At 36.4% G+C, this 12,627-nt stretch overlaps 1 pseudogene; it reads left to right on the forward strand.

Annotated features, from left to right (window-relative positions):
* The first annotated feature begins 8,553 nt into the window (after window positions 1-8,553).
* Window positions 8,554-9,641, forward strand: LOC109183822 (annotated as a pseudogene).
* Window positions 9,642-12,627: the final 2,986 nt, after the last annotated feature.

A 12,627-nucleotide genomic window follows, 5' to 3' on the forward strand; every position in this document is an offset into this window, starting at 1 on the left:
ATACCCGCAGTCCAATAGTCGGCCACAATGTTATTCAACATGGAAGGCGCTAATTGTTGTAGAGCAGCATTAAACAAAGGAGAATCGATCAACTAAACATCCATCCAAAAGCGGGTGGTTTTGCCATTACTTACGTGCCATTTGATCCCTATTAGGACAATTGGTGAAGCTCGAAGAATCCCCCTCCATGCATTGGAGCTGCTGCTTTTAGGTTGCCACGAAGTCAAGTTCGCCGGTTCAGCTTCATACTTAGCTTTAAGGAGCTTAACCCAAAGGCAATCCTCCTCCTGAAAAAACCTCCACGCAAGCTTAGCTACAAAAGCAAGGTTCATTAATCTGAGGTTCTTGATGCCCAAGCCCCCATGTGATTTGGGGTTTGTGACCACATCCCATTTCACCAAATGGCATTTTTTTGCACCCTCCGAGCTACCCCAAAGGAATCCTCTGATGTGCTTCTCAATGGATTCGATGACCCCTACCGGAAGCAACAAGGACTACATAGAGTAGAACGGTATGGCCGACAGAACCGATTGAGCCAAAGTGTGTCGTCCAGCGAGTGAGAGTGATCTGGATTTCCAACCAGACAGTCGTGACTGTATTTTGGCAAGAATTCCATTAAAGGAGTCCTTATGTAGCCTGCCATGGATTGAGGGAAGTCCTAGATGGATGCCCAAGGCCGAGACTCTTGGAATGGTCAGAGCATCAGTGATGGTTCGCTGAGTAGCAGGACTGGTGTTCTTGGAGAACAGCACCGAAGATTTCTGAAGGCTTACGCTTTGACCTGAAGCCGAGGAGAACAGGTCGAGACACCTCTTGATTTCAACTGCCTGGTGGATAGTGGCCTTGCCAAAGAGGACCAGATCATCTGCAAAGAATAAATGCGTCAAGTTAGGGGCATTACTAGAGAGTTTAATACCTTTCCATAGTCCATTCAATGTTGAGTTTTCGATTATATGACTCAATCTCTCAATGCATAAAACAAACAAAAGGGGGGAGATGGGATCTCCTTGTTTAATTCCCCTTTCAGGGGTAAACCAGTCAGTTTGGAAACCATTCCATAGTACAGCAAGTCACGTTGTAGAGATGCATTGCATAATGTTTGTAATCCAAGATTGATTGAAGCCAATATCATGTAATGTGTCTTTGATAAAACTCCAAGAGGGTGTATCATATGCCTTTTCTAGATCCACCTTAACCACCATCCACCCTAATTTGCCTTTCTTCTTTCCCAGAGAATGCAAGGCCTCCTGGTATGCAAGAGTGTTGTCTGTGATTTGCCGACCGTGGATGAAACTGGACTGATGAGGTCCCACTAGCTTGCTGGAAATATCCTTTAGACGTAGGGTCATGATCTTAGTTATTAACTTATAGGCAACGTTACACAGACCAATGGGGCGGAATTTTCTGATTTGGTCCGAGTGCTGCACCTTGGGGATTAGTGAGATAAGGGTATCGTTACATCCGGGGGGGAGTACGTTGTTTTCGAAGAAATCATTGACGAATTTCCTTAGAGTCTCGCCTACAGAAGTCCAGGCCTTTTGGTAAAAGCCCGCCGTGTAACCATCGCGACCCGGGGCCTTGCAAGGTGCCATCTCAAAGAGGGCTATCTTGATGTCGTCCAGTAAGATGGGAGCATACACTGCACCCCAATCATCCTCATCGAGTGGAGGGAAAAGACCATGATGTAAGCTCTGGCTATTAGTTCTATTGCTCTCGAGAATAGTGAAATGAAATAGTTTCGAACATGGTTCCTGGTTGCTTCTTCCTCTCGTAGTGCCCTTCCATTCTCATCATTTAGGCAAGTGGTCGTAGACTGATTCCGCCGAATTGCTGTTGCAACTTGATAATACCGGGTGTTGCGGTCCCCAGATTTAATCCAATCCTCCCTTGAACATTGAAACCATATGAGTTCTTCTTGATGAAGTGTTTCCTCGAGTTCCTTTCGTAACCTTCGTTCCAATCTTAATAAATCAGATCTAGCTCCTAAAGAAAGGCTTTGTTGGACTCCGTCTAGCCTAGCCAGCAGGCGTTGCTTCCTTAAGAAAACATTACCAAAAGTTGACTTGTTCCACATAGAGAGGGCCCGGGCCATCTTTGCTCCGTTAGCTTGTAGGTCTAGTTCTGGATCCCATGTAGACTGTATGAGGTCTTGGAATGTAGAGTGAGTTGTCGAAGCAAAATTAAACTTGAACGAGGATGCCCGCGGTTGGCTGGAGATTCCAGTTGTAGTGATGAGTAGAGGTGAGTGATCGGATCCAATCATGGGAAGGTGAATGACCTTTGCAGACGAGAACCGGAGGTTCCAATCCACGTTACACATGGCGCGATCTAAACGTGCTCCTTTGAAAGACGAAGTATCGACCCCTCTCATCCAAGTGAACGTTGAGCCTGAGTAGCCAAGATCTACTAGCCCTTCTTTAAAAATCCAGTTGTTGAATGCCGAACACCTGGAGGATGAGAAGGACTCTGGGCTGCTAGCTTCACTCTGATCCGTGATAGAGTTAAAATCGCCCACCGTTAACCAAGGTCCTTGTGGCTCAAAAAGATGGCCTGAAAGATCAGCAAACAAGCGCCTTCTTAATGTCAAGTTAAGGCTGCCATACACTGCAGTCATAAGCCAAGGCATCGAACCATTTTCTGTCACCTGAAAAGATACAAATTGGGGATGAGTATACAGAATTTCTAAGGAAATTGAGTCTTTCCAAAGCACCCAAATTCCCCCGGAAAAACCCACGGCTTCCACCCTAATCCATTCATCAAAACCAAAGGAAAAACAGATTTCATTGGCTTGCACTCCCGAGAACTTAGGTTCAAAGAGGCAAATCAAGACAGGTTTATAAAAACACACAAAATACTTAAGAGTGCTCCTAAATAATGTCAAAGCAGCACCCTGACAATTCCATGACAATATATATAATCATAAAACAAAGAGGGAGACAAGCACGCATCCAAAGACGTAGGCGGGACTCCGCACGGCAACTCTCAAGATCAGAACGATCAATATCCTCCAGCATATCCTCAGAATGGTGCTCCACTTGAACCGGAGCAATTCCAATATCCGGAGGGACTTCCTTGAAAGTATTTTCAAAGGCTGGTAAGTCAGGGGATTCAAGGTAGGCGTCAGTCTGATGCACTCTGAAAGTATCAACACTTCCTCCACTACTTGAGCCTCTGACCACAGTATGTTCGTGTTCAGCTGCAGCCCTGTTTGGAAGGAATCCTCTGCCACCTCTACCCTGTGGGCACCCCGAGAAGGCGAATTGGAGCGGGCGTGGACAGTAGGAGGATCGGATGGTCTAGGGACAATCTGGGGCTCTCTTGGCTCCACCCGTTGATGGCCTCCTCGGTAATTTGTTCTGATTCTAGGGAGGTTACCCATTTGTTGGTGAACTTCTGGAGGCCTGGCCGAAGCACCTGGCCTTGCCGGAGCTGTATGGCGGTTGATCTCCTCCAACTCCTGGAGTCCATCCAGCGGCTCGAAGCGGGATGGTGAAACCACAACAGGAGGCTGGGGGGTTTCAATAACGGGAACATTATGCTGCCTCAAATTACGATGGGCTGTTCCCGATTGAGTCGAAGATCTATTATGAAATCACTTTTCCCTTCTTGTGACTAGCATCCATGCTCCGTATTTCTCTTTCGGCTTCGGAATGGGACGTTCCACCTCGGGTTCTACATTATCCCCGTTCGTATTAGCTTCATTGACGACCGGTGGAATTGCCTCCTTCCCACATGTATCCATGCGATGGCCGTAGATGCTGCATTTGAAACAAATTTGATGAATCCCTTCGTACTCAATTGGCCATTCTACCATGTTAATCACGAAATTGGACAATAGAGGCTTGCTAATATCAAGTTCGACGCAAACTCTTGCGAACTTCCCCTTTGTAGCCAGGCCAGTAGTGATCTATTTTGATCGGTCGCCCAATGGATTTTCCAATTTTCTTCAGAAAGTCGTCGTCAAAATATTCGATAGGAAGGGAGGGGAAATGTACCCAGGCCAAAATCTTGTCCGTCTTACCACTTCTTGGATCAAAATTCGGCCTCCATTCTTGAGTGACCAAGTAGTGGTCAGGAACCATCCACGGACCGCCAAGCTTCACTGCTTCGTAGTCAGATAGGGCTTCAAATTTGGCGATGAAGTAGTCGTGAGTCAAGGCAATCAGTTCAAAACCCGCGTCGGTCCTCCACATCCGCTGCAAGCGCTGAAGCAAGAAGGAATAGCCCACCGATCTGCCCAACACCCTTAAAATCAGTGATCTCCGCCAAGGTCGACGTAGTCTCTCTTTCTCCTCTTTGGTCACTTGGATTACGGGGTAGTCGAAGGAAGTCCTATCCTCCTCCATGGAATCGTCGTCGGATACTATGAATTCTTCTGTCGGTCGATTGGAGGCCCTGCGATTCCAAGCTTGATTTGGCGAGGCCCCCGGCGTTCTCCACTGGTTTGTGACCGGAGTGTTTGCCCCGGAACCAGCTGGGGTTTCTTGGGAGATCTGGTCAGTGGGAGACTGAATAGACGAGTCACCGGAAGTCCATCCTCTCTTAGCTTTCTTAGTGCTCCTCTCCAACAGATCTTGGTCTTCCGGCGGGCGGACGGTCGCCGCCGGGACAGGAAAGTCCGAGAGAGAGTTCACGTTCACATCCATTATTTTTATTATTAACTAGCTGGTGTTTATAGCTACTGTGTATGTACGATTTTGTCTTTTAACTAGCTAGTGGATTATGAATTGAGAATTTATTTTGTTTTGTTATTAGCAATAATATATATTGGTTTTTCTTTTTACAATTTATATTAGTAACTTGATTTCATTTTTAATTTCACTTGGTGGATATATTTATGTGCGAAAATGCAAACAAAAAAAAAAAAATAGCATTTCTATAAATTAGGAAACCTTGAAAAATATTTAACAAAAAATTATGCAAAAAATAAAAATTCTGAAAAAAAAATTGAAACATTAAAATTGAAAAATTGAAAAAGTATAAATTATGCAAATAAAGAGAAGAAAATTATGGTTTTTTATATAATAATTTTGGTTTTTTAAATTTTAAATATGTAAATGCTTACATAGACAACATAAGGTTAAGAGAAATGGCCCATCAGGTGCCATGTCAGCAGGAAGAAGGGAAACCTGCTAAAAGTTGTAGGTGAATTTTATTTTTTGGTTTGTGGATTGATATATATGATATGAAAGTTCAGGGTGCGGGATGAATAATTGAATATGGTTCATGGTGCTAGATGACACTTTAGCCTAAATTAAATAATAATTTAGTAGCTACAACAAAAATAATAAATATGCGTTTCTTTAATTTAGAATTATGCGTCTACAATGTCTTTATTAAAAAAAAAATTATTCATTATTAATAAATTAAATAAGAGAAATAATTTTATTAGCTATATTGTCTTTATTTTTTCAATATACAAATTCTTTACATTCAAATTCATCAATTGATTATATTCACTACATTGTCCCTACAATGTCTTTATTCAAAATAAATTATTCATTATCAATAAATTAATTAAGAGAAATAATTTCATTAGTTATATTATCTTTATTTTTCTCCATGTAAAAATTCTTTACATTCAAATTCATCAAATTGATTATATTCACTATATTGTCTATTATCTTTTTTTTGTGCACTAGTTTTTTAATTAAATATCAAAGTTATAATACAAAATAATTATATATTTATTTACCAAGTAGTTTATTAGTACCATGGAAAAAATAAAAAATATATATAATTAAGTCAATCATATTAATTACTTTGAGAGATTTGTTGACAAAGAGGTATTCAAATCACACAACAAAATCGAAGTGTGAAAGAGTTAATACAATTTGAGGTTATTCATAGTGGTTTTGCCACATTTAGTCTTAAACATTTAAATTGACCATATGTGGTCTTTCGACTTTCAAATTGACCGTGAGGGCTGCTGTTGTACGCGAAACGCGCACAACACCTGTTCCTCTTCATTTATTTCTCTTCCCTTTGGGAAGAGAAATAACCCACCATTTGCAAGTAGAACAAATAACTTGAGTATAAACCACCTACCACATCAATAATAACTCAGATTGAAGTTTTTTTGGCTGACATTAACCCCATATTATTCACTGATAAAGTGGTTCTTACTATATATTGTTTGGAAAAAATTGAGCAATTTTCTAATAACTAACAAATTCTTCATATAACATCTTTTATTTATAGAAGTAAACATTCTTATTATTCGACATTGTAAAATTTTCTTAGATTTATAATACCGTGATTCAAAGCATGCATTTATTACAACATGCTAGTCCTCACAATATCATAGATTAGGGTGCATGTTGCATCAATATTTTTTCTCTTTATTTTTTTTACAAATAAAATTAATGTTTAAAAAAAATACTCCGTATATAATTAATAAGTTGTAATTGAAACTTTGGAATAATGACCAGGGATCGAGTCTCACCAGCGACAGTGCGGGAGCAACCTCTCAAAGGGAGGGGGGCTTCTTGTGCGCAGTGAGCACCGGTCTAGCCTCTATGGTTCATGTTCAGTTGAGTCACCATGATTTACATCCTCCCAAATGCTCTGTCGGGTTGGGGTGTGGGGGCCCCTTAGGGTTGGGGCTCAGCCTTTTGGAATAATAAGTTCTAATTGAAATCTTTTAAATAACATCATATTGATATATAATTTTTAATTTTTTTTTATAAAAAACTAAAATTAATTTTTTTTAAATAATAAACAGAAGTGTTAGGCGCGCCTAACGCACCCACGTGAGCTGCTATTGTGCGCGAAACGCGTACAACACCTGTACCTCTTCATTTATTTCTCTTCCCTTGAAAAAAGAAATAACCCATCACTTATAGATAGAACAAATAACTTGAGTATAAACCACCGACCACATTAATAATAACTCATATTAAAATTTTTTTGACAGACATTAACCCTATATTATTCACTGATAAGCTTGTTCTTACTATATATTGTCTGATAAAAATTGAGCAATTTTCTCGTAACTAACAAATTGTTCATATAACATTTTTTATTTATAGAAGTAAACATTCTTATTATTCGACATTGTAAAATTTTCTTAGGTTTATAATACCGTGATTCAAAGCATGCATTTATTACAACGTGCTAGTCCTCACAATATCATAGATTAGGGTGCATGTTGCAACATGCACCCAACGCATCACTATTTTTTTTCTCTTTATTTGTTTTACAAATAAAATTAATGTATAAAAATATACTCAATATATAATTAATAAGTTCTAATTGAAATCTTTTAAATAACACCATATTGATATATAATTTTTAATTTCTTTTTAGAAAAATAAATCTATAAATACATAAACTCACTACTTTAGTATAATTTTTATGCATATTAAGATTTGTTTCTATAAACATATAGAATTAACATTATGAACCTATTATATAGTGAATGAAAATATATAGATATGATGTACACGCAACTTAGTATTTATGTATATGAATGTTTAGGTTGATGAGCATATAAAATAAATATTATAAATATTAGTATATGACGAATATTATTAAACATGAAGTACTAGTTGACGCCGTTAAAATTTTAATATAAAATGATATTGGCCTTGTTTGGTAAAAAATTAGCCTATAGGCTAATTTTGACTTATTTGACCACTATTAATTGTTTGATTTAGTTAAAATATCAATACAAATGTTTGGTTAATTAGTTTTTTGTAACTCTAAAAGGCTAAAATTCAAAAAGCTACTCCAAGCAACCTTTTCAATTAGCTTTTTGAGAAAAGAAATTATACCAAACAGCTATCAGCTAACAGCTAATTTACCAAACACTTTTCTATAATCAGTTAATGTTATCGTTATTTATACCCTCTAATTAACACAATCAGCTAACTGCTAACAGCTATCAGCTAACAGCCATTTTACCAAACAGGACCATTCTTTTGAATCATAATCCATAATACAAAGTGGACCTTGAATTCGTCCACGATATAATTTGTCCAGACCTCAAGCACAATGGTTAGTGTAAATGGATGAAGCCTGCACGGTATTTGGGAGAATAGATTAAAGTTCGAACCTCGGCGACCACAATATGGGGATCGATTATGCCCAAATCGAATAGATCTCTTGTGATAATCGACATTTGGCTCTTGACATATGTCTGCAATTAGAAAAATCATCTAATACTTACTCTTGACATATGTCTGCAACTAATGCCTTGTGTGCTTGAAATGGAGACATAAAATGCAAAATTAATATATCTACTTTCCAAAATAAATATTAATCCTTTTATTAATTAATATTAATAGTATAAATTCTTATTCCCATAATTCTATTACTTACTATTTCTATGGAACTAGAATTCCAGAAAAACCCAAACCTAAACGGCTAAACCCCGCGTCGACATTGTTGTTCAGGGCGCAAGCAAGCTAGCTAGGCTTCTGCAAAGATGGATTCGGAATTAGCAGTAGAACCGCAATCTCTGAAGCGCTCTCGATATATTCTCTCCTCTTCCCCGTCCGATCCTGAAAGCAAGAAGATTCGAATAAGCTAGGCATAAGCTAAATCTTGAGTATGGAGCTATCAGCTATAGCAAGCAAAGCAGCAGCTCAACCTCATTCTAATTCAAAGCCTTTTGCTCCTTCAAATGCACACAAGGGGGTGCCTAAAATTGGTCCATCTTTGCAACCAAAGACCACAACGGATGAAAGGAATCTTTCTACTGCTGCAATAATGGAAAGAATACATACCAATTCAAGTAAAATGCCGGCCACGTCCTTCCTGGAAGAATTACAGGGTGGTGAGTGGGCATTTGGGTTGGGTGCGGTCTGTTGCAGTGGACCACAGTAATACATGGTTTGGTTTTGTACAGGCTCAGCTGATCGGACAATCAAGATTTGGGATTTAGCAACCGGAACGCTAAAGCACACTCTTACTGCCCATATTGAACAAATAAGAGGCCTTGCTGTTATCAATAAGGATACCTGCATGTTCTCTGCGGGTGATGATAAACAAGTAAAATGCTGGGACGTAGAACAAAATAAGGTGATTCAGTCTTATCATGGGCATTTAAGTGGCGTCTATTGCTTAGCTCTTCAACCCACCATTAATGTCCTGCTCACTGGGGTCGTGATTCTGTTGCTTTGTCTGGGCATGACAACACCGTCTGCTTTGTTTTAACTCCATCAATGGATCCTCAGGTCATCACTGCTTCACATGATTCAACCATAGAATTCTGGGACCTTAGATATGGTAAGGCTATGTGTATGGCAACACTCACACACCATAAGAAATCTGTGAGGGCCATGGCTTTGCATCCAAAGGAAGATAATGCTTTTGCATCTGCCTCTGCTGACAACATAAAAAAGCACAACATGCTTTCTCACCAGAAAACAATCATCAATGCAATGGCCGTTAATGACGAGGGTGTTATGGCTACAGGAGGTGATGACGGAAGCTTGTGGTTCTGGGATTGGAGGAGTGGCCACAATTTCCAGCAAGCACAAACTATTGTTCAACCTGGGTCACTGGAAAGTGAAGCTGCCATCTATGCTCTCATCACCTATGATGTAACTGGTACAAGGCTTATTACTTGTGAGGATGTGGAAAAGAGGATGGCAATGTTACCCTACAAACTCACCCTCTTCATGCAACATTACTAGTAATATATTTTTATTTTATGCAATTAGTAATTATATTTTTAAATATTTTATTTAAACAATTTTTTTACTATAAATTTTTGTGTTCAATATTGTTATGAATTTTTTATGAAATAGTTTTTTGTTTTGTTGATGCTTATTAATAATATAGAAATTTTGAAGATAAGATTTTAGGATTCTGTGGTTTTAATATGAGAAAATTAAGGGGTAGTTTAAGATATGGCGCTTGATGATTTGTGCAACAATTGCTGTTGCTTACTAAGTTACTTTATTTTATCCAAAACATAAAGCTCAAAGAACAATAATGGTGAAGCAGAAAAACATGCTTAAGATGTCTGATAATTAAATGCTCTGAAGTTCTATACTGTTCCATTTCTTATTAATCAACTTTTTTCCGTTTTTTTTTTTTTTTTTTTTTTTTCTGCTTGGAAGGGTTATAAGATTGAATATTTTATCTGTTTTTTCAGTGTCATTAAGTGAATTCACCATTGCATTTTGGTTTTATGTCCTGAAATATGTTTCAAATCAAATTTAATTAATATATTTTGAACAATTCAGTTTCACTCTAAGTATATGGGATTACTCATAAATTAATGTCCAAAATTATTAAACTATAAAATCTTCTCCTTGGACTTAAAATGTCTTCGATAGGAATTGTAAGAATGCTGTCAACAGATGTATATGTTCATGTATGCTCACAGAAGTTTATTGGAGAAATACTTTCTTCTTCACTACTACTACTATTATTAATCATTTTTTAATCTCTAGCTTGGATCTGTGGGGTGTGGATATTCTATTATGTAGTGAATGGTTATTTGTCTGCAGAGGTACATGCACTTGGAATGAGTATATTCCTCTACTTCTCAATTTTACATCAAGACTTTTTTATTTTATTTTTGGATAGGTACAATAGCATTTTAAAGATCCAATGCAAAGAGAAACCCAGGATAGAAACCTTTATTAAGTCTGTTTCTTTTACTAATTATGAATGGATAGCTTGCATTTTTTTTTTTTTTTATCTGTTTTCATTGTTTGGTTATCTTCTATTTCTCATGCATTTTTTGTTGTTCAATGGAACTTGGTGCTTTACCTTTGAATGAAATTCTCAAGAACAATGGATTTGCTGTTGAAAAGATATGAGTAAGGCTTCTGTTTCTCAGCTCCCTACCATCAAATCAATCAATTTAACTATTAAAAAAAAAAAAAAGACCCTCACCAATTTTACTTCAATATTAACATATATAATAAATTGTAAATATTAACATACTTAATAATTAATAAAATAAAAACAATATACTGATATTTATATTCATTATTTATTTATTTATATTTAATATTTAATTACATATATTAAAAAAAAATGATGTTGGCTATTATTTTGCTTTAATATATATAAAGATAGAGATGATTAATTATTGCATCAAAGCCGCGGGTAGAAATAAAATGAGAATATGGTTTATACAATTATTATATATAGATTATTATTGTTCATCCCTCCTCATATGGCATCATTCGATTTGATACTTTGTATTACAAGTTGATGTAATTTAATCTGCTAATTTATGAGCCTCAAATAATTATAAGTCACATATTAAAGAGAAGATAAAAATTTGTGTGAGAATGTCTCATAGATCCTTGTTCGTGAGACTGTATTCTGTGAGACTGGGTAGGTTTAAGATTAAAATGTAATATTTATACTGGAAATTTAATACTAAATTAGGAATAAAATGTTTTTTTTTTATTGTGAGAATAAAATGTTTATTACTTATATGGAAAATGTAATTAATACTTTTACATTTTGATTCAAAAGTACTACATTTGCTTTTATAAGTAATTTAATACTAAATTAGGAATAAAATGCTTTTTTTTTTGTGAGAATAAAATGTTTATTACTTATATGGAAAATGTAATTAATACTTTTACATTTTGATTCAAAAGTACTACATTTGCTTTTATAAGTAACAAAAACTTTCAAACATTACTTATAAGAAAAATTGTAATACTTTTTGATGAAAAAGGTAATACTTTTATATTAAAATATCAAAGTAATAAGCATTTTATTCCTAATTACTATTATATTTTTTAGTATAAGCATCAATTTTTTTCATATTGACTTGATCTAACTATTTTCATAGATAAAGATCCGTAAAACGGTCTCATACAAAGTGTGACCCTAAACTCCTAAAGAAATGTAAGAGGGATATAGTGATTATGTGGACAACTTTTTTCTTTCTTTTGACTGCAATAAATAATGGTTGACTTGTACTCTAGGGTCTAGTCATACATGAGGTCACAGTAATCCCATGTTCTCCGTTATAGTTTTGTTCAATATTCAGGTCCTGTCCTTCGTGACTTCCTGTAAAACAAAAACGCGTAAAAGTGGAACTTGAATTGTGCCGTGCACTTCAATTTATTTCTGCTAGCTAGTAGCTACCCTTTTACACACTTCGTATATGATTACCTCACCGTCTTTCATAATACAATCCTACCCTAACATGTATTTAGTTCCAAGAAAGGAATTAAGAAAGAAATGAATTGTGATTCTGTGAAAAAATATAAGGTGAGAATAAAGTAAAAATTCAAATTATATTGTTTGGTAGGAAATAATTGATGGAAAAAATAGTATAAAAGAGCATTGTAAGTGACTATTTTGTGGTACAAAAATATGTGAGGTCCACTTTTAATTTGGGTCGGGTCAAAATGAATTCGAGTTTTTTTGCAGTTAGACGAAGAAATTGATATATGAGTTAATTGTCGAAATGGTCCCTCAACCATAGCGAAATTACCAATTTGGTCCTTGACTATTTTTTTGACCAATTAAGTCCCTCAACTTTAAAAATCTTAACCAATTTGGTCCTCCATTTGTTTTTCCATTAGACATCCGTTAAATCATGAATAAATTGGTAATTTTACTATAGTCAAGGGACCATTTTAGTAAATAAATTTTCAAAGCAAATGGTGCATGTGATTAGGGGTGAGCAATTTGGTT

This window comes from Ipomoea nil, unplaced genomic scaffold (assembly GCF_001879475.1).
Source record: "Ipomoea nil cultivar Tokyo-kokei standard unplaced genomic scaffold, Asagao_1.1 scaffold1179, whole genome shotgun sequence".
NCBI lineage: Eukaryota > Viridiplantae > Streptophyta > Magnoliopsida > Solanales > Convolvulaceae > Ipomoea > Ipomoea nil.